The sequence below is a fragment of the Phascolarctos cinereus genome, unplaced genomic scaffold (assembly GCF_003287225.1).
Source record: "Phascolarctos cinereus isolate Bilbo 61053 unplaced genomic scaffold, phaCin_HiC Scaffold_2;HRSCAF=192, whole genome shotgun sequence".
Taxonomy (NCBI): Eukaryota; Metazoa; Chordata; class Mammalia; order Diprotodontia; family Phascolarctidae; genus Phascolarctos; species Phascolarctos cinereus.
In genome coordinates, this window is record NW_027555625.1 from 78,691,986 (window position 1) to 78,717,163 (window position 25,178).

The 25,178-nt window shown below is 42.2% G+C and overlaps 1 protein-coding gene across 1 annotated transcript in view; it reads left to right on the forward strand.

Annotated features, from left to right (window-relative positions):
* WWOX (WW domain containing oxidoreductase) overlaps nt 1-25,178 on the forward strand; it is a 1,215,541-nt gene that overhangs the window by 1,142,629 nt on the left and 47,734 nt on the right. The gene's annotated exons all lie outside the window — the stretch shown is intronic.

Consider the following 25,178-nt stretch of genomic DNA (forward strand, 5'->3'; position numbering starts at 1 on the left):
GATGGAATACCAAACTGATGAGAGCCTCAATCCACATAAGGAAATAGTCAGGGGAACGAAAAATTTTTGTTTTAAGCATTATACAAAAGCAGCCACAGCCTCTATTAACAGTGAAGAGAGGTAGGAAGAAGCTTGCAAGAAAATCACCCTCCAGAAAAGACTGAATCTCGTCTATATGTTTAACAGAAGGCTATCCGTTAATCAACAAACATTGATTGATTACTAATGAGAGACCTACTATGCGTCAGGCACTGTACGAGACACTCAAGAGATTTGGGTTTGTACTGTTAGCCAGCTGACTGAATTTAGTTAAATCAGTTCATCTCCTTTCCTGTGTCTCAGTTTTCTCCTCTGTGGATTGGGTCAGAAGGTCTTTGGTATCTCTCCCAGCTGCCAGTCTAAGAATCTAATCTACTGTCTTTTGCAGCTCTCTATTGCCATACACTATTGAGAGGAAAGCAGAATTGGGGCTCCTCTTACACACACACACACACACACACACACCTGGCAACCTCCCAGCCCCTATTCCCAATGACAAGGAGCCAAGACAGCTAACTGTACAGAAACCCCTGGTGGCTTCTTCAAAGCATTTTCACTATGGTTGGCCATGGGAGAAGTGGACTCTTTGCTCCTTTGTAACTCTTGAAGCCTTGAAGCCACAGTGACTCTGTGTCTGGTAATGACACCTCCCTCCTGCTCCCTCTACCATAGAGCTAACAGCAGGTGCTCTTGAAGTGAAGCCTCCCAATGACATCGCGCAGGGGTTTTATCGGAGAGGCATTCCCCACTGGCGCCTTCCTCTCCTCTAGGGCCCTACTGGCTTTCCTCTGGGTTTGTGCTTTTCCCTTTGTCCACCCTTTGGTGCAACCGGCCTTCTCTGAATCATCACAGCAGGGGAATTTTTGGAGGCAATTTGGGGCTAACCATGCTGTGCTGCCCTGTAACAATTTGTGAATTGGCCTCCCCCCCCCCTTTTTTTTCTCATGACCTCTTTTTCAAAAGCCACCAATGCTTTGCTTTTTGTCCATTTTCATTCTCCACTGGCCTGGAGGAGAACGGGTGGTTCTGGAAGCAATCCAGGTTTCTCTGGGGCCAAACAACTGATTTAATGGTATTTTTTTTTTCTATCTCAGCTCTGCTAATTACTGCTTGGGTCACTGTAGGCAAGTCCCTTTCCCTCTCTGAAACTCAGGTTCATTATCTATAAAATGAGGGGGCTGGACCAGATGACTGCTAAGGTCCCTTCCAGCTCTATAACATATGACCCTGTGAAGTGACCAAGTTGATTGGTTAATATGAGGTTATTAAAATACAGCAGCTCCTGAAGTAAGGTGCCAGACTGTGGATTCCTTCTGCTTTAGACCAGACCACTGTAGCAGCTACTGGCTCATCCAGGCCTGTGGCCCAGAAATGGAGCTCCTTATTTACTTGTAAATTTACGTTTACACATGAATCTTTTCATGGCTCTTGGACCCCAGTCAGTTTCCCCTGAGAACAGCAGAGTTTCCCTTACATTTAAGTTTCTGCAAAACAGGGAAAAGGACAATCAATTCCCACATAAACTGTCATGTTAGCGTTGGCTACAGAACAGACTTTAAAATTTGTAAAGCGCTTGGCACAGTGTGTGGCACATAGCAGGCCTTAATAAATGCTTGTTCTTTTCCCCCAAATAGAAACATGAAGCATAAAAGACTCATACTCATTCCCATAAATAGTCAAAACAATTAACCTTCCCTCTTCAGTGAGGGACCTATAAAGTGCTCCTGACTCCTTGTTGGCCTACCACTAGGGAAAAGAAGTCACCGTTGTTGGAGAGTCAAGAAGCCCACTCACTCTTCAGTGACCTCTACCTCCCCATGGAACCTAAACAATATGCTAGAATTACCCAGAGCCCACCTGCCTGTCTCCAACCCACTAAAAAGGGGAACTCAGAGTTATTAAATAGTCTTTTCTCCTGGAACCTTCACAGTCCACATGACTCACAGTACTAGTGAATGGCCAGGTCTGGATTTGCTCCTCTACATTATGGATCTGTCCTTTACTATTCCTTGTCTCCTGTTCATTCTTGATCCTTAGAATTAGTCCTCTTAATCCAAAAACTCATCCTTATCTCTGTCACTGCCACTCTATTGCTGCCACTTCTTATTCCTGCAATTCCAGGTTGGCCCAGGAGCTCCTTGACACTTCCCCAATATTTCCATCCATCCATTTCCATACAGGGTTCTTTCTTTCCTATGGGCACATCCTTCCCTGTTGCACGTTGTCCTTGGAAAGGCATCAGGGTGTGTGGCTTGTATGTAGCTGACTGGCTTCTCTATGGCTATCTCAGTTCTGTTTGTGTGTGTCTGTTATTCTGTAGCTCTCCTTTTAAAGGTTGACCATGAATAAGTTCACCATCCTCAAATGTGTTGTTAAAGGTCTAATGAATACCCAGGACAAGACTTCATAGGAGTAGCATCAGTTCTAGAGCCAAGACCTCATCCGTTTCAACCCTCTTAAGGAGTTAACCTTGTCAGAGGATTAGCAGCTCATGAAGGAAATACAAGGGAGATTCAGGAGTGCCTGACCAATGTCCTACCTAGGCACACTTTCTACATTTGTTTGGTCCTATGGATCTTAACGCCCGTTCTACAGGACAGCTAATATCCTGACTCTTTTAAAGAGGGCTATCGAATACTTAGCTCAACCTAGCTGTCTTCCTCACTTACCTACTTCCTTCCAGATATAAATTCTCTAATCTTGTAGAGCTCACCCTTAGCCCTGCAGATCAGGATTTTACAACCTCTGACCCAGACCCATTCAGGAATCATAGGACTTTCTGTTCATTGTTGTTGTCATCATTGTTGTTGAATCATTTTCCAGTCATGTCCGATTCTTCGTGACCCCATTTGGGGTTTCATTGGCAAAGATACCAGAGTGGTTTGCCATTTCCTTCTCCGTCTCATTTTACAATGAGGAACTGAGATAAACAGAGTTAAGTGACTTGCCCAGGGTCACACAGCTAGGCAGTGTCTGAGGCCAGTGAAGTTTTGTGCACTGGGCTGTCTAAAGAATGGAAGGTATAGAGTAGTCCAAAGGGTTGACTCTATCTCCTGAATCCTAGTACCTTCCTCCTGTTACTTATTTATGTTGCACATAGCTTCTTTGTATGTGTCTTTTTATTAGTTGACTCTGTTGTCTTGGCAAAGATAGTGGAGTGGTTTGTCTATTTCTCCTATATGTAGCTTGTTTGTTAGCTGTCTGTCCCATTAGACTGTGAGCTCCTTGAAGGCAGGGACTATGTTTTGCCCGTTTTTGTATCCCTAGCACTTAGCACAGCATAGTAGGCATTTAACGAATGTTTGTTGACTAGACTGACTGACTCCCCACATACTGCAGGCACTTCCATAGGTGCCGAGCAGGTCCTCACGATGCTCAATTGCTGCCTCATCTGTAGGCCTCCTCTGCCTCTAAAGTCTTCACTCAGTGGGGATGGGGAAGAGCTCCCAAACTGAGCAGCCTTTCACATGCACCCCGGGGGTGGAGACATCTGGGAACGTTCCATCCCTCTGCCTCTGGCCTACTCAGCTCACAAGTGATTTTCCAAAGAGACTTGGGAATTGCAAAGAAAAGATATGCACTGCATTCACTCCTAACAGCCCAGTAGGCTTCTCAGTGAGGTGTTTCGTTAATTTCATGTAAATTTCTCTAAGTAAATATTCCTTAAAAGTGAATAAAATTTTATTTCACTTTAACAAGAGAATATAAAAGTTAAAAAGGTCACTGTAGTAACAGACTAATCTCAATTATCAGGGCAGCCGCTGAAACCCTCACTCCCACCTCATCTCATTCGGTGCACACGCAGCTCACCGTGTGATTTCCAACACGGCTAAATGAAATTATAAAGCAGTGTTAAATTTATTAATCATTTAATTAGTTAAATGTTCCTGAAAGTACTCGGGAGATGAATGGCATGTCATTTTCTAATGCAATTTGCCTCTCAGGCAGGCAGGGTCAGGAGGGAAGCTCCTGGCATCTTAAATGATCTTTTTCTACTGCACCTCCTATTAGGGGACGGCCATGAGATCACTGATTATATTTGAGACTTGTACACAAGGCCAAGGAAGGCGCTTGTTATAATAGCGGGTTATCTCTCCAACCGGGGTGACAAACGGAAAAGCTGGGATTAACCAATTAACCCATCTGCGGCTGCATCTCCCTGTGCCTCCTTGCAGGGCAAATCTTTTCATATTTAACAAGCCAGTGAGCAGAGGGAGGAAAACGATAGCAGCCAGTATTAAAGGGATGCTCAATCTAGTTTTATTTCTTTAAATTTACTCAGTCGAGAAGGAATTTGTGGAGTGAGAATTCTCCCCATGCTAGGTGAGTTTCTAAGCCTTCTAGTTGAGCCAGGATTTATTTGTGCTTTCCTACCTCTTGCCTTCACTCCCCCAGCTAGGGCATTCAACAATACTGTGTGTGTGTGTGTGTGTGTGTGTGTGTGTGTGTGTGTGTGTGTGTGTGTGTGTGTGTGTATAAGACCATTGGGCTTGGACTCCTCAATACTGAGTACAAGTTCCAGCTCTTAACACTTTTGTATCACCCTGGTCACCTTATTTCCATCTCTTGGCTTCAATTTTTCCCCAGGTCCCACACAGTTCCAGTGTCCAGTATTTAATGTTCTAAAATCCCTGACAGTCTATGTTCTCTACTCTGAGGTTCCTTTCAGCTCCAATATTCTGTATTCTAAGGACCTTTCTAGCTGCTATAGCCTCCTGTTTCCACCAACCTTCTCAAGTATAAGAAGTAGGGCAGTGTCAAACCCAAATAGAAATGGTGCTGCTAAGGATCTCAGCTTAGAAAACCACTTATTAACATTATCAAATGTTCCACTGTATTTTTATTCATTTTGCTATTTCCCAATTACATTTTAATTTGGCTCAGGCGTGTGTTTGACACCTCTGGCTTACTGGAGGGAGAGCTAACTTCAAAGACCTGGGTTCAAGTGTTCCTTCTGATAGCTACTGGCTGTATAACCCTGGGCAAATCCAAGGGTGGGAAACCTGAGGTCTTGAGGTCTCTCAATGACCAACCTCTCAATGCTTTAGGCAATTCCCTAAAACTATAGATTACAGAGAAAGTAGTGACTGCATTGGTAGAACAGTTTCCTCACCTCAGAGCTCCCTAGATTAGCTAACACATAGTCTCGCCTCTAAATGTAAGGACCCTTTGTTTAACACCAGAAGAATTTTGCAGGACTCCCCTCCCCATCACACGTATAGGAGAGTAGCTGTACTGTAAGCATCCATTGATTGAGAAAATAGTTAATGACAAAAAACTACCATAAAGTCAATAATTCTATTAAATGAATTTGTTGTATTAATCATAAAGCATGTACATACTTTGAAAAATTGTGATAAATTTGTATGAAATATTATTATTCCATCTGTAGAAATTATGTTTACTTATTTATGGGTTAGAATTTGTATACCCCCTTAGAAAAATTGTGTGGCCTGGGAACCATTATTCCAAAGTCCCTTCCAGCACTGACATTTTCTGATTCTAAGTCCCTCCCTGAGCCCGGCTATCAGAGCCCCAACCTCTCCTGGGTGACAGCATTCAGATTAGTCCTGGGGATGTGATGGAATTTTTTTTTTTGATGTTTTGCCTTGTAATTATTTTTAACTGCTAAACCAGTGACAAGTGAGGCCCTGCCAAATGTATTGTAAATCTGTTCCGATTGGCAACGAGAGAATTGGCATTGAGAACATTGTCTAAATTCACTTGGCAAAGAAATCTGCGAGCACGTATTATGAGGCAGAGAAGATCCAAATGAGTCTTTGGGATTGAAACTGTCAGGTCTGTGTAGGCCAGCTGCAGTAACAAGTCAATGTATGGCTTTTCCTGACCAACAAAGACAGAGATGAAAGTAGCCAATGGGTATGATGGGAAAAGTATTGGCCTAGGAATAAGGAAAACCTGGGCTGCATGTAGTCCTAGGGACTCAGCCTTCTCCTTGCTTTGTGATCTTGAGTATAGAACTTCACATATCTGGGCCTCAGTTTCCTTTTCTGCACTTAAAAATCCATACTTAAAGGGTGCAGTTTCATTGGTGTGGGTGCTCCCCCACCAATGCCAGTCACATGTTTGTGTCTTGTAGATTGCTTCCCTAGTCTCCATAGTTGCCAAATGTATCACCTCAAGTAAAGAGTCCCTTTGCATTTAGCTAAGCAAGTCACTGGAAGGCAAGGTAATTCTGTGTCACCAGCAATGTGCTTGAAATCTTTCCAACATGGTAGAACCTGTCAGTAGTATTAACCTGGAGCACGTAAGGTCCCTACCATGCCATGAGACAGCATCAGAAGAAAATGCGAGTGGAGATTACTCACCTGGAAAATGGGGTAATAAACCCAGTTCCCCACAATGAGATGAGAATTCATCTTATCTAAATGTTCTACAGATCTACAGTGAGAGTTCACTCTATCTAGTTGCCTTCAGACCCACCACACTGTATTCTGGCCATCTTCCTGCCATCCATCCAAGATGGCAATCTTGCCTTACTCCCTACCTCTTGCTTTGAGAATAGCAATCAAATCAACACTACCATTCCAGGGAAGGATGCATGGCAATTGACTGCCCCATGCCTCACCTTCTCTGTAACTTCCAAGACCAAAGGACTGCTCCTTGGCTATGACTGCCCTCCGTGTGTTTTCTTCTCCCACTTGAATATAAGCTCCTTTCTTTCTTATAATTGTATCCCCAATGATTAGTTCATTAAGCACATAGTAGGCGTTTATAAGTCCTTTTTCATTAATTTATAATTGTGAAAGCATTTTAGAAACTGTAAAGCATCGACTAGATGATAACACGAGGGATTCTTATTTTTTGACTTGACTTTCTCCTAATGTTGTGTGACTTCATCACCACAGGTATAATTGAAATCCCAGGAAGACATTCACACAGCTCCATTTTGTCGTGCCAACCACAGGTAGATGAAACACTCAGCCTGTCTGCTCTTTGCTTATCTGAGATCATCACAGAACCTTTAAGAAGAAGACGAAAGCCATAGTTCTAGACCAGAGACAAAAAGAGCTAGAATTTCTGAGGAGTGCAGGACTGGGGATCTGAGGAAAACAGAAAGAGAACCTTTGAAGGATGTTTCCGTGAGGTGGCCCCCTACCCTCCTCCATCCCCACTGCCTGCTCCCAACATGGCACTCAGATTTAGATTTTTGGCTATTTCATAAAGGGTGTCTCATAAGTCAAAGTGTCCTCTTCAGGACGTGGATGGTACAAGTACTGTATCACCATTATACAGATGGAGAAACTGAGGTTCAGAGAGACTTGCCAGCCTCATACAACTATGAACCAACAGAGACAGAAATTATACCCAAAGCCCATTATTCCAAGTTTAGCACTCCTTCCATCTAGGCTAAAATTGGCACCTTGCTAGTCACTTTCATGAGGTACCATTTCTGCCTCATGAATGACAGAAGAATCTGATTACCTGTTACATTAAGCTAGATGAAAAGATATCCCTACATTTTTTCCACAGTGGTAATGTCAGGAGAGGAAGTATGGCATAGTGGCTAACAGAATTACCTTAGTGTCGGGAGTACCTGAGTTCACGTCCTGTCCCTGATACATATGAGCTGTGGGTCTAGTTGTGTTTCTTGTGGCTCTGTCACATGACCTCACAATGTTCCAGGCACCTTTTTTAAGGCTCTAAATTAGAAAAGAGTGGCCAATCTCTTATCAGTGGAGACTTTCTACAGTAAGAGTTCCCCACACCAATGAAATCCCAGATCCAAATGTCCTCATCTATCAGTCAATCAATAAACATTTATTAAGCATCTACTATGTGCCGAGCACTGTGCTGAGTGCTAGGGATACGAAAAGAAGCAAAAGACAGTCCCTCCCCTCAAGGAGCTTACAATCTAATTGGAACCATTCCATCATAAAGTGATATCAGATCTGTTAATATCAAAGCTTTGCTCCATAACAGTGCCAGGTTTCGTGTTTTGCTAAGTAGCAAATGTGAACTACATATAGCTTATATGTCATAGTGGAAAGAATATTGGACCAAGCATCAGGAAACTCAGGTTCATGTCCCAGCTCAGCTTCTTACAAGCCATGTTACCATGGCCAGGTCACTTCCCAGCCTTCACTTTCCCAGAGCCAAGCCTGTATACTATAGCTATTTCCTTCCCTCGCTTCCTCTACTGTGGTCATCATCCCTATCATCTCCCCACAGGAATCTTGGGCTCCACCTGAAAGCAATCTGGGCCTCTGACAGGTGACCATTCATTTGTTCTTGCCTGGCCTCAAGCCTACATGCCATTTGTTAGCCTCTAGCACTAAACGATGGCACCTGGGCTTGATCTCTCCCCATCCCCTGTTCAATTCCCCTCTATGGTTGTCTTCTCACATTGGAACGTAAGCTCTTTGAGTGTCTTGCTGGATTCTGTTTGCATCCCTAGTGCTTAGCACAATACCTGGCACATTTTCTCTCTCTCATTCTCTCTCTCTCTCTCTCTCTGTCTCTCTCTCTCTGTCTCTCTCAGCCTTCTTTTCCTCATCTATAAAATGGGAATATGAAAATAGCACTGTACTATTTACATCAGAGGATATGGTTAGGAAAGTGCTTTGAAAATTGTCAATCACTATAGACATGTGCTCTAATGTTATATCACCCAAAGGGTAGCTTCAGATTACTTTTTTTGTAAATTAAGAGTCATATAATATATAGTATAGAACCTTGAAAAGGCAACATGGTATAGTGGAGGAACATTGAATATGGAATCAGACAACTAGTCATGGATTTTTGAGGCCACTGATGGTGCAGTGGCTACAGCACTGGGCCAGGAGTCAAGAAGTCTGAGTTCAAATCCTGCCTCAAACACTTATTTAGCTGGATGACCTGGGCAAGCCACTTAACCTTGATCTGCCTCTGTTTTCTCGGCTGTAAAATGGGGACAAGAATAGTACCTACCTTGCAGGGTGGTTGTGAGGATCAACTGAGATAATATTGGTAAGGTTCTTAGCACAGTGCCTGGCACACAGTAGGTGCTATATAAATGCTTCTTCTCTTCCCCTTCCCACTTATTGGCAGGGTGACCTTTAATCTGTCTGAGTTTTCCTTTCCTGGTCTACAAAATGAAGGGGTCGAATTAGACAAGCTGTCCGGTGCCGCCTGTGCTTCCTTGGGGCATGGTCCTGCACAGGTGTGGACCATCATCGCCTCTCATTCCAACACCTGCTGCCTTGTTTGGGGACCAAACTTTTCGGAGTCAGTAAACAAGAAGTTTCCTGTCAGCATTTTCGGTAACACCGGCGTTTTTAGTAATGTGTGACATTTAGGGAGAGCGCTGGGAAGAATGCATCATCCTGGTTATTACTGAGTGCTGACAACACGTGCAGCCCGTGTAGGCACTGCGGTGACACAGTTACTCCCTACTGGGTTTAGGACTAAAGTAAGGCAGAGAACAATTAAGGAGAAGGCCCAGAGAGGGATGAGCAATTTGCCCTGGGGCAGCACTAGGTCAGATGGCTTCAACCTTCATCACTGAACAATCTTTAGGCTGCTCTGGTGGCTGTGGCCTACCCAATTCTGCTAATGTGAGTTCCCATTAAGATGCGCTCGAGAATAATAACGAAGGGGCTTATTCTGCCTTTGGCAACCCCCAGAACTGCTTCAGTACAGCCACTGATAGGGGCCCAGCTGTTGAATTCTACTGTGAGAGAGGGCCAGGTGGGCCTCAAAATCCTTCCCCCTAACCTTTCCACCCAAAGTAGAGAAACCTGAGCTGTCGCAGTGGGTGTGAATCTCTGCTTCTCCTTTTCTTAGGAATCCCTCCTATGGAACCCTCCACAAAGAAAATGCCAGAAAAAAATCCTTAAATTTTTTTTTTGTTATATGAAGACAGTATTCCAAAATTTTATTTGAATTCCATTTGCTTTTCTCTTCTATGTTTAAACAAATATGCCCAGAGAGTAGAACCCCTTTATGATGTTGATATGGCACCAAATTAACCATGTTATAACATGATTGTATAGTTATAAGTGTATCTCTATCTATCTATCTATCTATCTATCTATCTATCTATCTATCTATCTATCTATCTATCTATCTACCTACCAATCTATCTATCTACCAATCTATCTACCTATCTATCTATCTATCTATCTGTCTGTCTGTCTGTCTGTCTGTCTGTCTGTCTATCTATCTATCTATCTGTCTACTATCTAACATGACAATAAGCATGTTATGAGAAGCCTTTTCTTCGATAACAAGGCATTGGCTTGTTGTAGAAAGAGAACTAGGTTTGGAGTCTGGAGAACTGGATCTGACTCCCTAGCTGTGACTCTCTGAGCAAGTCAGTCCCTCAGAGCCTTGGTTTCATCTGCCCTTGAACTACATACCTTATGGGGTCATTTCGGTGAAAACATTTTGTCAACCTTAAAGCACTCTCTAAATGTGAGCTTTTTGTGATCGTGATCATTTTTATTTTCCTTTCTGATGGGACATCCCAGTCCGTATGTGTGCCTGCATGTATGCTTGTATGGATGGGGAGGAAAGAAAAACAAGAGAGAGGGGAAAAAAAATCACCTATTTAGAACTGATACTGAATCTTTAAATATAAATTTTGTGTAGGTCTGGAGTATGCCTGTAGGCATGATTTAGATATAAACACTGGCAGGAATATAGACACTCAACACAGACTTTACATATATACACTATGGGTCAACACAGCCCCCCACAAACCCACATACATACATATAACAAGTGCACACCCACAGATTGCCATATAAAAAAAGCTCTCCTTTTGCACAACTTTATGGCCCAGAAACTTGACTGCAAAAACTACGATACCATTTTTGATTTTATAGTGAAATATAAATCAATACTTTTACATCTCTTTCCCAAGTTGGAGGATCTGCCATCACAGGGGGAGGAGAGGCCCGTGAGTTCCAACCTCTATTGAATTTTCTCTTCCCTTTTTTTTTCCGCCATGTTAAATATTTCTGGTTACCCAGTTACAACGGGGAGATGGACATGATTGCTTTTAGATTGCTGCTATAACATTGAGTGAATTTTATAATAAGCAGCCATCTTTTTTCAAACAAGCTGCCCTTGTGCCTGCCTGTCTGACTTTGAGGTCCTCATTATTGTGGGTTTAAATGAAGGATGTTCATTCAGGCAGGGAGGGGGAGGGGGGAGGCCAATAGACATCAGGGCTGTTATCTGGTCCTTCTATCAGGCCAAGTGACAGGCTTCCAGAGGAAGAATACCGAGCTGATGGTGGAGACCTCGGGCTGACACCAAAGGTGACTCCCATGACTCCAACCTTGAAAGGGAAAAGTTCCCACTTTATTAAAATGAATTTCGAAAGGGCCGCTCTGACAGCTGCATAATTAAATATTGGAGTGTCAGCGATAATTTATTCTGCTCGCATGTGGTGGTCAGAGCCTTTTCACTAGAGGGTCAGCAGGCACCGTGACAGAGCCAAGGATACAGTGGATTCCAGGCCCTTTGTCACCGATTTAGCCTGGACTCAGAAACTCTGGTTTTGACTAAAACACAGAAAACAAAACAAGCAGGAAAGAAGCAGTAATTTATGAACCAAGATTATTACCTGTTTGATCAAAGCCCCTTGGGCCCCATGTCCTGGCATGGGGTTTGGCAGTTCGAACTGGCCAAGGGTACAGTGGAGAGGCTGCATGAGGTTGGGGTAAGTGGATGAGACTTGGACCTTGGTTTGAATGCTGCTTCAGCTGTTCATTAGCTGGGTGACCTCAAGCACCTCAGTTCATCTCTCTGCATCTCAGTTTCCCCATCTGGAAAGTTCTCACATAGCTTGCCTCCCAGAGGCAGGTTGCCTTGTTGGGAGGAAAAGTTCTTTTTGTACTCGAAAGCGCCTTAGGTGTGTGAATTATTACTAATTGTGTGACCCTAGCCAGGTCTCTTACATTTCAATACTTAGTGTATCTGGTGGCGTCTTTATGGGTACGCTCCCAAACAGCACAAACACAATCATTACATACTTCTTCATTGTGTGTGTCTCTTTCCCATGTTCTGCCATCAATTATTCTCCACAGGAAATTCACTCAGCATTCTGGGGAGTGCGGGGGTGGGAAAGGGATGATGGGACTTCTCTGGTTCTCTCACCATTATGTGGGTCATTATGCGGCATGACACTGTCCGTCTGGTATTCCTCACTCTTCATTCACGCTCCTGGTAACTCTCCTGACTGGCCACCCTCTCGTGCCCATCATGTATGACTTTTGGAGGGTCTTCAGGTAATGTTGTTTGTTGCTGTTGCTTTTTAATGTAACTGAACAACTTATTTTTTCACTATAGTGTATTTTCTTTTTTTGTCTTGTAAAAAAAATTAGTTTTTCAACTAATAAGCATTTCTTTTCTAATACCACCACCCCACCCCATCCCCCACCCCAGGAAAAGAAAAGAAAAAGAAAAACATTGTATCAAATGTGCATAATTATGTGAAATATATTCCCACATTGGCCATGGCCAAAAGTATATGACTCACTGACACGTTGAGTCCATTAGAAGACATTCTTCATCATTCTTCAGCATCAGCCTTCTAGGATCGTGGTTGGTCATGGTGAGACTGCTGTTTTCAGAAGATTAGGGCTTGACTAGAATGAATACAAAATTCCTGCTCTCAGGTTTGCCTGAGAACATTCCACATTCATAATTAAGTCTGTGTCACAAATGACAGGGGGACTGCTCTGAATGATACCAAGGATGCCATTTGCCCTACTTAGTGAAAGGGACATTGGACCTAGACCCTAACTTTGACAGTAACCATTGAAACAGGCCACTTTCTTCACTAAATTCTGAAGACTTTGGGCCACTTTAAGGTGTGAGTCTGCTCTACTACTCAGTTGCTTAGAGAATCTTAGCCTTCTGAGTCAAACACTTCTAACTGTTATCCACATATTCTTTGCATCAGTATACACACACACACACACACACACACACACACAAAACCATCAGTAATGCCTATTCAAAGAGGAAAATGCTAATGTTGACATATCCAATGCATGATTGGAATGTGAACTGGGGTCCTTGTTGCTGTTTTGTATGTGTGTGTAGGGGGGGTCACCTTCAGTCCCTCTGATTGAAGATTTTGTTCCTTTTCCCATGGGCTGGATAAGACCTCTGATAAGGCAAAGCCTCCTCATCTCTTAGGCTTCCTAGGTTGACTGTCTGTGACAGGGATCTGTGATGCCTAACCAGGAGTTCTTCAGGCTGTGGAGCTTTGTTTATGGCATTGTAGAAAGAGCATTGGACTTTGACCCCAGCAGACTTGAGTTGAGGTCCTAACTCGTGCACTTAATTAGTTAAGTGAGTCTGGCCCCAGTTTCCTCAACTATAAAATGAGAGAATTAGGTTAGATGCTCTCTAGTTGGGGCATTTTATGATTTTTTAAGTCTCTGCCCTGGTGCTCCAGGACTTCACTGTTGATGGTCTATGCTTGCAATTTAATGTTTCTTTTTGCACTTAAGAGGCTAGGTGTAACACCACCAAAGAGGACTTTCTGGTGGCCAACTTTGGTCCTACCGTATTAATCTGGCTCTAAAGGCTTCACACAGTTTGCCTCTCCTCTCATCCAATCTCATTTTTCTATAAGGACAAAAAATTCAGAACTAGAACATTACAAATCCTTCATTCTATAAATCAATCAATCAATAAACATTTATCAAGCTTCTACTATATGCCAGGCACTGGGCTAAGCTAGATGAGAAAGCTGAAGTGCTTTATACAGCTAGAAAGAGGCAGGATTTGAATCCATGTCCTCTCAATCTTCTTTTAACTATCCCATGCTGCCTCCTCCACTATTCCCCAACACAACCTGCTCCCCAGTCATAATAATCACCTTTCTATCCCTCCCACATCATGCTCACTTCAATTCTATCACCTGTGCGCATACTGTTCCTCCTACCTGTCCTCTCTGCCTTTCCAAATCATAACCTAGCCTTCAAGGCCCTGCTAGTCACAATTTCCCCTTCTCTGACAACACCAGCCCAGTCATCTCTCCCTTCCCCAACTTCATCAATACTTACTGTCAGTACCACACATCTCTCACTTTATTAAGCACTTTCCTGTTCTGTCGGTACCACAAAGTTTAGCCATTTGTTCTATCTGCGTATATTGCTGTGATACATCACGCTGTATCACTCATTCACTGATTGTTTCATATGTGAATGTCTCATTTGCCCCAATAGACCGAAACGTCCTTTGTGGTCAGGGATGATGCCTTGAGCTTCCTTTACACTACAAGCCATCTAGCAGAATGTTGGCCAACAGGAGGTGTGTCATAAATTCATATTGGTAGATTAACTGATAAATCAGACTTGTCTATATGTGTAAGGACTTTATAGACTAAATAGCAAAGATAAGACCAGTGACCACATAGCTCTCTAACAGTAAGAACAGCTGTAGTGCTTTAACATTTATGAAGCATTTTATATACTTATACATGTGGAGAGTGTGTATGTATTTGTGTGGGTGTGTGTGTTTGCATGTGTATGTATGTATGTATATATGTATGTATATATGTATATAATCTTACCTTGAGTTACAGTCTTCTGATGTGAACTTACAGTAGAGTTTCAAATACACAAATGGATGAGAGAATCATAGAATCTCAGAGTTAGAAGGAACCTCAGAAGTTATCTAGCCTACCCTTCTATCTCTCTCTTAAAGGGATCTCTCCTGTCCATATCCTCTCAGTGATGGGATGCTCACTACCATCTGAGGCAGCCCATTCCTCCTTTGATTTATTATTGTTCCTCATACGTAGCTGAAATTTGTCTCTCTATACATCTATCCTCCTATCTTACTTCTGCTCTCTGGAACAGAACAGGACAAGTCTTTTGTTTTCCACAGGACCACCCTTTAAATCTGAAGACACACCATGGTGCAGTGGGGTAGAACGTTGTACTTGGAGACAGGGAGGTCTGGCTTCAAATTCTTCTTCTGATACTTACTATGCATATCAGTTTCCTGGTATTGCTTTCTTCACTTTGCATCAATTCATAAGGGTCTTCCCATGCCTCTCTGTATTTTTTACATTCATCCTCATTCTTCTTATACATCCTCATTCTTTCTATATGTCAATACTTCAAGTGTCATTGAAGCAAGCCTGGGGAAATACTCAGTAAGGATCAGTGAACAGACAACATTTTTATTAGTTATCCCTATATGGGATTATCCATATAACTTTATCATAATCCATAAAACTTTGTCATGTCTCAATGAATCAGCAGAATCTGTACTACGGTGACTAGGCTTTTCTTTGGCTCCCTTCAGGTTTGGGCTGGTTTTTGTTATGTATTGTATAATGCCAATAATAATAGCTGATGCTTATATAATAGCTTTTAACTGATAAAGTACTTTATATAAGTTATTTCATTTGATCCTTACAAGAACTATGCAACAGGCAGTTATCTCCATGTTACAGATCAGCAAACTGAAGTTAAGAGAATCAAATTAATGGCTCAAGGTCACAGAAGAAGTTCATGGCAGAGTCAAGATTTGAGCCCAGATCTTCTTTCCAGTATCCTGGAGCTGCCCCTTATTTCAGGGAACTAAGAGGTGGTAGCCTGTGTGTGATTTTTTTTCCCCTTTATATACTGCAACACAATCATTTGAAAATTTAATTCCCAAACAGGAAAATCCAGCCTGAAATAGCAGTTCTAGATCAAACAGAGGAATTAAAACATCATTTCACCTGTCTGGTCCTTAGTTTTCTCATCTGTAAAATGGGAGAAAGAAACCTGCCCTATTGGGCTACTGAGAAGAAAACTCTTCATATATCTTGATGTTCTAAAGAAAACTGAATGGACCAGAAAGAATCTTCGTCCAGGAGACAGACCACACTTTGAACCCCTTGCAGACCAACCTGAACACATCGTCCACCCTTCTTCTTTGACCCTGTGCTGTTTACTCCACTGGAGTAAAAAAAAGCATCGGGCCAAGCTCGGCTAGTCAGAATATTACCTTGTCAGAGGAAAGCGAGGCTACCCTGATTCAGCCTGAACAAATTACATCCCTCACTACATCTCAGAAGCAGGGAGCAGGGTTATAACTCAGTCTAAGCACCGCTCACTCTTCTATTACCTTCATAACCAAGGTCATACTAATCAACTCAATTACCAGTCCTCTTGGACATTTTCATAATGTTTTCTGCTAGTTGCTCTCCTGTGAAAATCTCTCGGTCTAAGCAAATTAATGCCATTTTTATAACTACCTACATTTCAGGTACAGTGATTGCCTTGGAAAAGAAAGACTGTTTCCCCAGCAACGTAAACTACCTTCCGACCACAGCATAATAAGAGAACAAGGGGGATCCTTTGCCACATCTCCTTCTTGACCTTTTGCACCGAGAAAACACATTCCCTCCATGTTAAGAAAGCACAGGTATCATGCCAGCATCTCCCCACCCTCAAATTCAGTTTGGTTCAAAATAATAATAATTATTAATAATAATAATAATAATGACTTGCATTTATATAGCTTTTTGAGGGTTGCAGACCACTTGGCATGTATTGGATCCTTTTAACCTCCCAACAACCCTGTGAGGTAGATATTGATATTGCTCCCATTTTATAGATGAGGAAACTGAAGCAGGGAGAGGTTTTGAAATGGCTTGTCCAGGTTCTCATAGCTAATAAGTGTCCGAGTTGGGATTTGGACCCAGAGATTCCAGACACCAAGTCCAAATATTCATTAAAATACCTGCTAGGGGCAGGTCCCAAGTTCAGCAATAGGAAAATAAAGTCCTTTTTTTTTTAAGACCTAGACCTTACCTTCAAGCAGATTACATTCTACCAGAGGGATATGATATCTAAGTATAATACAAGATAGACAGTGAAGAGGGCAAAGGAGAGATCCAATGTGTTTTATGAAAATTTGAAGAGGAAGAAAAAAAAATTCAACTTCTCTGTCATAAGCAGATACACTTATATTTTTACCCTTCCCCCTTAAACCAAACATACTTCGACATGGTGGATAGATTGGGCATTTCTGACCCTCTGCTATTCTTGAATGTCAGAGCTAGCGAGGTAGAGAGGTTGCTGGTCCTGTGTCTATGTGGGGGAAATCTGCTGTTAATGAGGAGGCTGGGAGTATAACAAGGCAACTAAATGAGCTCATGCAATCTTCAGTTGCATTCACAGATGTATAATTACAGAGCAAGGGAGGCGATAGTCTCTCTATCCTTTGCCCAGGTCAGACCTCAACTGGAATGTTATGTTCAGTTCGAGGACTAAGTGATAGGAAGGACAAGCAGAAATATATCTTTAGGGCAAAGAGGATGATAAGGGGACTCCATGTCAAAAAAGGGGCATTTGAAGAAACCCAGGGTGCTAACCCTGGACAGCAGAAGACTTAGGGGAAGGTGGGGGGAGGCATATTTGATAATGTTCTCAAATATCTAACCAGTTGTCTCTTGTGGTAGAGGGTTTAGATTTATTCTGCTTGGCCCCAGAGGGCCGAACTAAAAGCACATTGTGGAGAGTGAGATTTCAGTTCAATGTTAAGGATCAGCCTCCTAACAATTAGAACCATGCAGAAATCCACCACTCAGAGAATGGGTGCCATGTCACTGGAAGTTGTCAGGGGAAGGCTGGATGACCACTTGTCAGGAATTTCTTAGGGGGCATTCCTACTCAAGAACATTTCAGACTAGATGGCCTCATGTGGCCCTTCCATATCTGAGATTCTGTGAGCTGTGAAGCTATGACCCACTTACTGGAAGAGCAGCTGGGGAAGGGTTGCTGGATTCAGCTGAGACTCTGAGCTACCCACTTAGGGCTCTGGGAGAGAGCCCAGTGATACTGCCTGAGGGCAAGGGAGAAAATCAGTGTCATAAAAAGTCTGTCTTCCTATGCCTGGGGGACTGGAATTAAAGAAGGTGGCCAAGTGAAGGTGCCTGAGGGCACGTTGAGAAAACCCTGATCAGAAAAGCAGGGCAAAATCCAATCTAGAATAGGCAAGAAAGGCTGTGACCTAACTGGGAACTCAGAATGTGCCTTATACAAGTACCCATAGAAAGAAGGAATCAGTTTGAATTGAATTGTACAAGCACTGATTAAATACTTGCTGTGTAGGGGAGAAGGGAAAGGAAGGGAAGGGAATAAGTATTTATTAAGTTCCTACTATGTGCCAGGCACTGTGATAAGTGCTTTACAATGATTCTCACAACAATACTGAGAGAGGTTGTCATCCCTATTTTACAATTGAGGAAACTGAGGCAGACAATGATTTATCCAAGGCCACACAGCCTGGTAGAATATGAAGCCAGATTTGAATTCGGGCCTTCCTGTCTTTGCCCTGATGGGCAGAAACCCCCCCCCCCATTGTTTCCTTTCCTGCACATTTCACAGACATGGAAACACTTTAAGTCTAACAATCACTTAAAGGCATCTGAGACGTCATGGGGAGATAAAAACACCAGCGAAGGGGAGAGGGCACCTTAATTTTTCTCCTCTTTGGGACAAACTTGAGATGCTTATTTGATTGCAACTTCAGCTTTTGTTCCCCTTCTCCAGACTGGATTGATCATAAGCCTGATGATAGTGAGGAACTGGCAAGGGACCAAGGTCCTGCATCATAGGAGCATAGATTCCAAAGAATCCTCAGTCGCCATCTAGTCCAACCTATTACAGATACGGAAACTGAGACCTAAGGACATGAAGTGAATAGCCCAAGGTCAGAGAACAAGCTCCAGAGGCAGGATTGGAATCCAGCACCTCTAATTCCAAAGCCAGTGTTCTTTCGTCTGGATCAAGCTGTTTCCATCTAGTCCCCTTTCTCCTCAACCCCCTTCTTATTTTATAGATAAGAAAACTGTAACCCAGGGAAGTAAAAGTGCGTTGCCTGTGGTTGGTTGCCCCATTAGTAGGTGTCCAATTTTAGCCCAGGTTCTCTCACTTCTAACACAGACTACTTTCCACTGTATCATGTTGCCTCCCAAGTATTACAAATGCCTTGTTTCTATGATGGCAATTCCTGAGGTCAGGATGGTCCTTTACCGTTAATGGAGCATTTCCACATATATTATTTTGTCAAGTCCACATGTCCCTGTGACTTTTCAGAATCACCTAGGTTGTGTTATTACTTGCATTTTTGCCATTTTCCAATATGACAATTGCTGGTGAAGGAAAGACTCAGAGACTTCAGCCTGACCTGTTTTTCCAGTGGGCCAGAGACCTCTCCTTTAGCTTTAGAGACTGAACAGGAGCTCTTGCTTAGAACCTTGAGCCAGTAGGGTGTGGGGGTGATGGGCTGCTCCCCATCACTAGTTTCCTGATTAAAAGGGAGGATGGGGAGCCAGTATCCACAAAGAACTACTAGGCATTTCCTCCTAAGTGAATCCAACAGTTCTATAAACATTCTGAATTCTGGCAGAGGGAGTGGCCAATCCCCACTGCAAGTGGAAGAAGGCTAGCTGCCCTCGGAGACAGGAGGCTGGACAGCTCTCTGGATTCTAATGCTAGAGTCCACTGACTTTTCCATCCCCAGCAGCAGCTACAAAAGGAGCTAATATAGTTCATAAAGTCTGCGGCCTTTCATTTTCAGTTTTTAGCTCTTGGGCAAAACACTTGCCCTCTTTCTGTCTCTCAGTTATCTTACCTGTAAAATGGAGATTTTATATATATATATATATATACATATATATATATATATATATACATATATATATATATATATGTATATATATATTACCTACCTCAAAGGTTTGCTGTAGCTATGACACCCTAGAAGCCGAAAGTACTATAACTATTATTATAGTAGACATAATAATCATTGTTATTCTCAGAAAACATAAAGGAAAAAAGAAAACAATTTCTTCTACATGCTGAGTGGTCAGGTTGCATAGTGGTCATTGGACTTGAAATCAAGAAACCTAGGTTTAAAAGCCATCTCTGCCATTTACAGAGGCAAGTAGGTGGCAAAGAGGCTAAAACCCTGGATGTGGAATCTTGAAGATCTGAGTTCAAATCGTGCCTCAGACACTTCCTAACTAAGAATCCCTGGGCACATTCCTTATCCTCACCCAGCCTCAGTTTCCTCATCTGTAAAATGAGGATACTAATAGCACCTATTTCACAGAGGGTATCATAGGGATCAAGTGAAATAATGTATGTGAAGTGTCTTATAAAACTTAAACCACTTTCAAAATGCTAGCTATAATAAGAATGATTATTATTATTATTATTACTAGCTACGGAATCATAGGCAAGTCATTCTGTCTTCTATAATCCTGTTCTTTAAAAGGTAGATAATAATCTCTCTTACTTTGTAGAATTGTTGTGGGCAAAGTGCTTTATAAACCTTGAAGCATTATTGAAATGTCGTGATTATTAATGTGTTTAACTCATTCAGCAGACCTTCCTACTACCTTGTAGTCCTTCTTCATCCTCTGTCACCTGCCTCATGGGAGGATATTTATTAGTTAAAATAGGAATCATCATATCCTCCGCTTGAGAGATGAGAAACATTGCCATCTAGAAGATTAAGTGACTTGCTCAAAGTCACTGTGAGATTAAGTAACAGGTCAACATGGAAACTCAGATCTCTTACTTCGGTTCCTCAGCACCTACCCTCTAATCACACTGCCTTCCCTCCCTCAGATATTTGCTGTGGCTTAAAATGCACCCAAGTTGTGCTTTTGCAGATCTGATCATGTTTTGAGATACAAATGCTACACTTTGGCAAATTATTTATAGCTACATCTCTAGCATAGAGATGGCGGCTTGTCTTTCAGACAAGAGAGTATGGCGGAATGGATAGGACACAGGATTTAGAATCAGGAAATCTAGGTTTGAATCTCAGTCCTGCGAATCACTAGCTATGTGACTTCAGAAAAGTCTGTTTCCCTCTCTGAGCCTCTGTTTCGTCCTCTGTAAGGAGTTTATTGGATGAGGCAGGGCCTAAACTAGGTTAGAATAATTAGATCTTTGCCATAGGCAGAAAAATTTAGAGAGCCCCAAAAGCACTCTTCCAAGCTGTGCTTCCTACTCCTCTATCCTCCATGATTGTTCCCTTCTCTCTCTCACAGTTACAAAAATGCCTTGTTATGGTTCTGGGGCTAGGCAACCTCTGAGGACCCTTTCCATCTCTAAGTCCAATGCTCCTAGAGAGGATAATTTCTGGAAAACAAATAGGGGATGAATGAGAAAAACCAAACCAAGAAAAGTAGAAGGCATTGAAATCAATAAGATTGGGGGTGGAGGGGAATGTTGCAAATTATGGCCTTTGCTTCATGGTTACATTTGTGCACAATGAGGCTGCGTAAATATATTCACCCAATGTTAGGCTTAGAATTCTTACAAGCAGCATTCGTGTGGCTCTTTTTCATCTTCTTCAGCAGAGCCATGGATGGCTACCCTTTGAAGTCAGGGAGAGCTGCACACCCAGAAATTCAGGGTGTGGAAGAATATAGAGAAAGACAAGAATATGTACTCATATGTATTTCATGCAAATAATTGGAGCCAAAACCTGTATCTCAAAGGCAGAGATCAGCACCCTGAATGCAAGTTGACGCTGAAATGTTATTAGCATTTAACTTCAGAAAAAAATTACTATAATCTTCTCTCTACTGGACTCTCACCCATTTACTGAGGCTGACATGATCATTCTTCAGCAGTGTTTTGTCCAGGTGATCCTCTGACCTTTGTTTTCCCTCTAGTTGCTTCTCATCACTCTCTGAAATCTGAGCTCATTCATTTATTTGTTCACATAAGAAACGTTTATTCAGCATCTCTAGTACTGCATATATAATACTGAAGAAGATGCAGAGTTTACATATAATACGGTCCCTATCCTCATGGAGCATGCTGTCTATTGAGGATAAATCACAAATACAGACAGATATCTGTTAACATATATCACATAATAATTGCATTGGAAACGAACAAAGTACTCTGTGAGTTCCAAGGAAGAAAGGTCATTAACACTGGAGACATTGGGAAGACTTCCTTTCTAGAGAAAGGGTTCTTCTCTTTGCTCTGCCTCTTACTGCCTCGTAACCTTAGGCAAGTTAATGTCCCTCTTGGGGGTTCAGTTTCCTCAGATGTAAAACTAGTTCATCTCCAAAATTATCCAATCTGTTTCCAGGCCTGTCAGTTTTTCCTTTGTAGAATCTCTCATGTATGCCCTCTTCTTTACTCTGAGACAGGTACAGGCCCTTATCACCTTATACCTGAACTATTGCGATAGCCTACTGGGTGATCTTCCTGCCACAAATCTCTTCCCACTCCAGTCTATCCTCTACTCAGCTGTCAGAGTATCAGGGTACCTTATAGTTCACATATTTGTACATGTACTATGTTTTTGTTATTGTTGTTCAGTCATGTCCCATTCTTCGTGACCCCATTTGAGGTTTTCTCGGTAGAGATACTAGAGTAGCTTTCCATTTCCTTCTCCAGCTCATTTAACAGATAAGGAAACTGAGGCAAATAGGATTAAGTGTCTTGGCCAGAGTCATACAGCTAGTAAGTGTCTGAGACTGGATTTGAACTCAGGTCGTCCTGCCTCTGGTCCTGGCACTCTATCTACTGTACCACGTGGCTGCCCCACATATACTTCGTAAGCTCTAGTAAATTGGAAACACCTTGAAGCCACAGACTTGTTCATTTTTTTAACTTTATACTCTGAATCCCAAGTGCAGGATCCTTCTTCTAGTGCAAAGGTTCTTAACTGTTTCTGGGTCTTGGACCCCATTGGCGGTCTGGGGAAGCCTATGGACCCCCTTCTCAGAGCAATGCTTTAAATGCATAAAATAAAATACATAGAATTACAAAGGAAATCAATGACATTGAAATGCAGTTGCCAATTTTTTTTTAAATTATAGTTCACAGACCGTAGGCTAAGAACCCTTGATCTAATAGCTGCTTAGTAAGCACTTCTTGACTGAATGAATGGATGTACTGAGTTCTACCCTCCTTTCTGCACTTATGTACAACCACCCCTAAATGACATTCCAAGCAAATTCCTCTTTTGTGTCTTGACAGAAAGAATTTTTTAAAGGCTGTGAATTCGTAGGAACACGGACCTAGATCTGGGAGAGACCTCAAAGGACATCTAGACCAGCCTTCTCATTTTACAGATGAGGAAGCTGAAGCCCAGGGAGATTAAACAATTTGTCCAAAGTAAACAAGACACACTGGAGAGGAGATTTAAATGCAGGTCCTGTGACTCCCAAGTCAGTGTTCTTCCAACTACATCCACCCCTTCACCTGCAGTTGAACATCCTTAAGGGCGGGCTCCACCCCCTCTGGGTTTGTCAGCCTATCTTGATGCCAAGTACATGACTACTTGTGATAAATATTCTTTTGATTCCATTTTTTACCTAACACACCAGGGACCCTTGCTTAAGGCCTGTTTTGTGTCTCAAATCTGTAAGCCTCAGGATTAAGGCTGATAGATTGCTGAATGTGCCAACTTTTTAAGTTGTCTGTCATCCAGTATTGGCTGCCAAGTATGATAGCTCAATAGCTAGGTACTCAAGAGAAACATGATGGCTTCTTATCAACTGTATAAAGACTCGCATTCTACAGAAAAGCAGAAAAAGGAGAAGGTAAAGATGGTGGATTATGATGAGGGTGACAGAAGGTAGAACATGGGGTTAATTTTGTGTGGCATGGATAGGAAGGTGGTAAAGAAAGTGGAGAAATACACGAGCCTCTCAAGGAGTATATGGAAACCTTCCTAAAAGAGGGGAGATTAGATGTGCTTAAAAAAAAAAGTCAGGAAACATGTTCAAATCCCTGCATCAACACTTCCTAGCTCTGTGACCTTGGCCAAGTCCATCCACCTTTGGAGCCCTCTGTTTCCTTGTCTGTAAACAATAGGTATACCACCAATGGACTGGGTTCAAAGCTTTATAAAGCTTCAAGTGCTCCAAATAGACCTTCTGCCTCTGCTGACCTTGCTGAGAGATAGCAGTTTGGTACAATGGAAAACATGTTGGATTTGGACTCAGATCCTGCCTCTGAACCTACACTGGGCAAATCGCCTAACCTCCCTATGCCTCAATTTCCCCATATGTAAAATGAAGGAGGTCGGACTAGATGATATCTAAAGTCTCTTCCAATTCTAAATCTCTGATCCACTCTTTCAGCCTCAGTTTCTTCATCGGTGAAACAGGAACACCCTGTTTTGTACTCACTGTTTTTCATAGAGTTGACATGAGGCTCAAATACAATCTATATAAAATGCTTGGCAAACCTTAAAATGCTATGTAAATGTCATCTGTTATAGAAATGTGGATTATTATTAAACTGAGGATATAATTGTAAGCAGAGTTGTCAAACCAAGGGAATTGCCAGGAAGGGATGCTGAAGGAGAGACTAAATCAAACTGAGTTGCTGAGCGCTCGCACAAAGCAAGACCAGAGACTGGGGAGGTGGACCAGATGTGCTGCAAACTTGAGCAGACAACTAGAAATAGAGCATGTAGCAGGCTGTGTTGTAGTGGGGTGGGGGCTTTATGACTTTGTGGGTCACACCAGCTTCCTAATATTCAGGAACCAAACCCTTACAGGACATTGCAAGGATCCTGTCAAGGAAACATTCCATCTACCAGGTCGTTATTGAAATGAAAGGAACTGGAAATCAGCATTACACCATAGAGAATGGCTGTGCCTCACCTTACACCAGCACATGGAAATCAGTAGCCAATCTGAGTGAGTGGAAAGCCATATTTTTGCATCTAAAATAAGCCAACCCACGCTATTCTTCAGGGCACTGAGGCTTTAAGTATGTCCTAGAACTAGACTATCCTGTCTGTCTATCACTGAACTAGCCTTGCTAGCTGACGGCCAAGATGCTTCTCTCTCTTTTTTTTTTATTCTGAACTTAACAAACAACAAATAAAATGGACATTTGCATATATATAGGAGGACAGAAAAAGAGGATTGTACATGAAATCACAGATCTCTATGAAGTACAGCTTGCTTTTTTTTTTGAAGTATGTAATAAATTAAGCATATAACTTTCAAAGCCATCCTGCCTCTCTGTGATTCCTTCTGGCCCTCATTCTGTTTTCTTCTAAGCATTTTTTCCCAAAATACTTCAGTGATTTCCTTTTCTTTTTCTTTTTTATCTTTTCCCTTTCCCCCTTCTTTTCTTTTTTTCTGCTACTCTATTCCTCCCATCTTAACC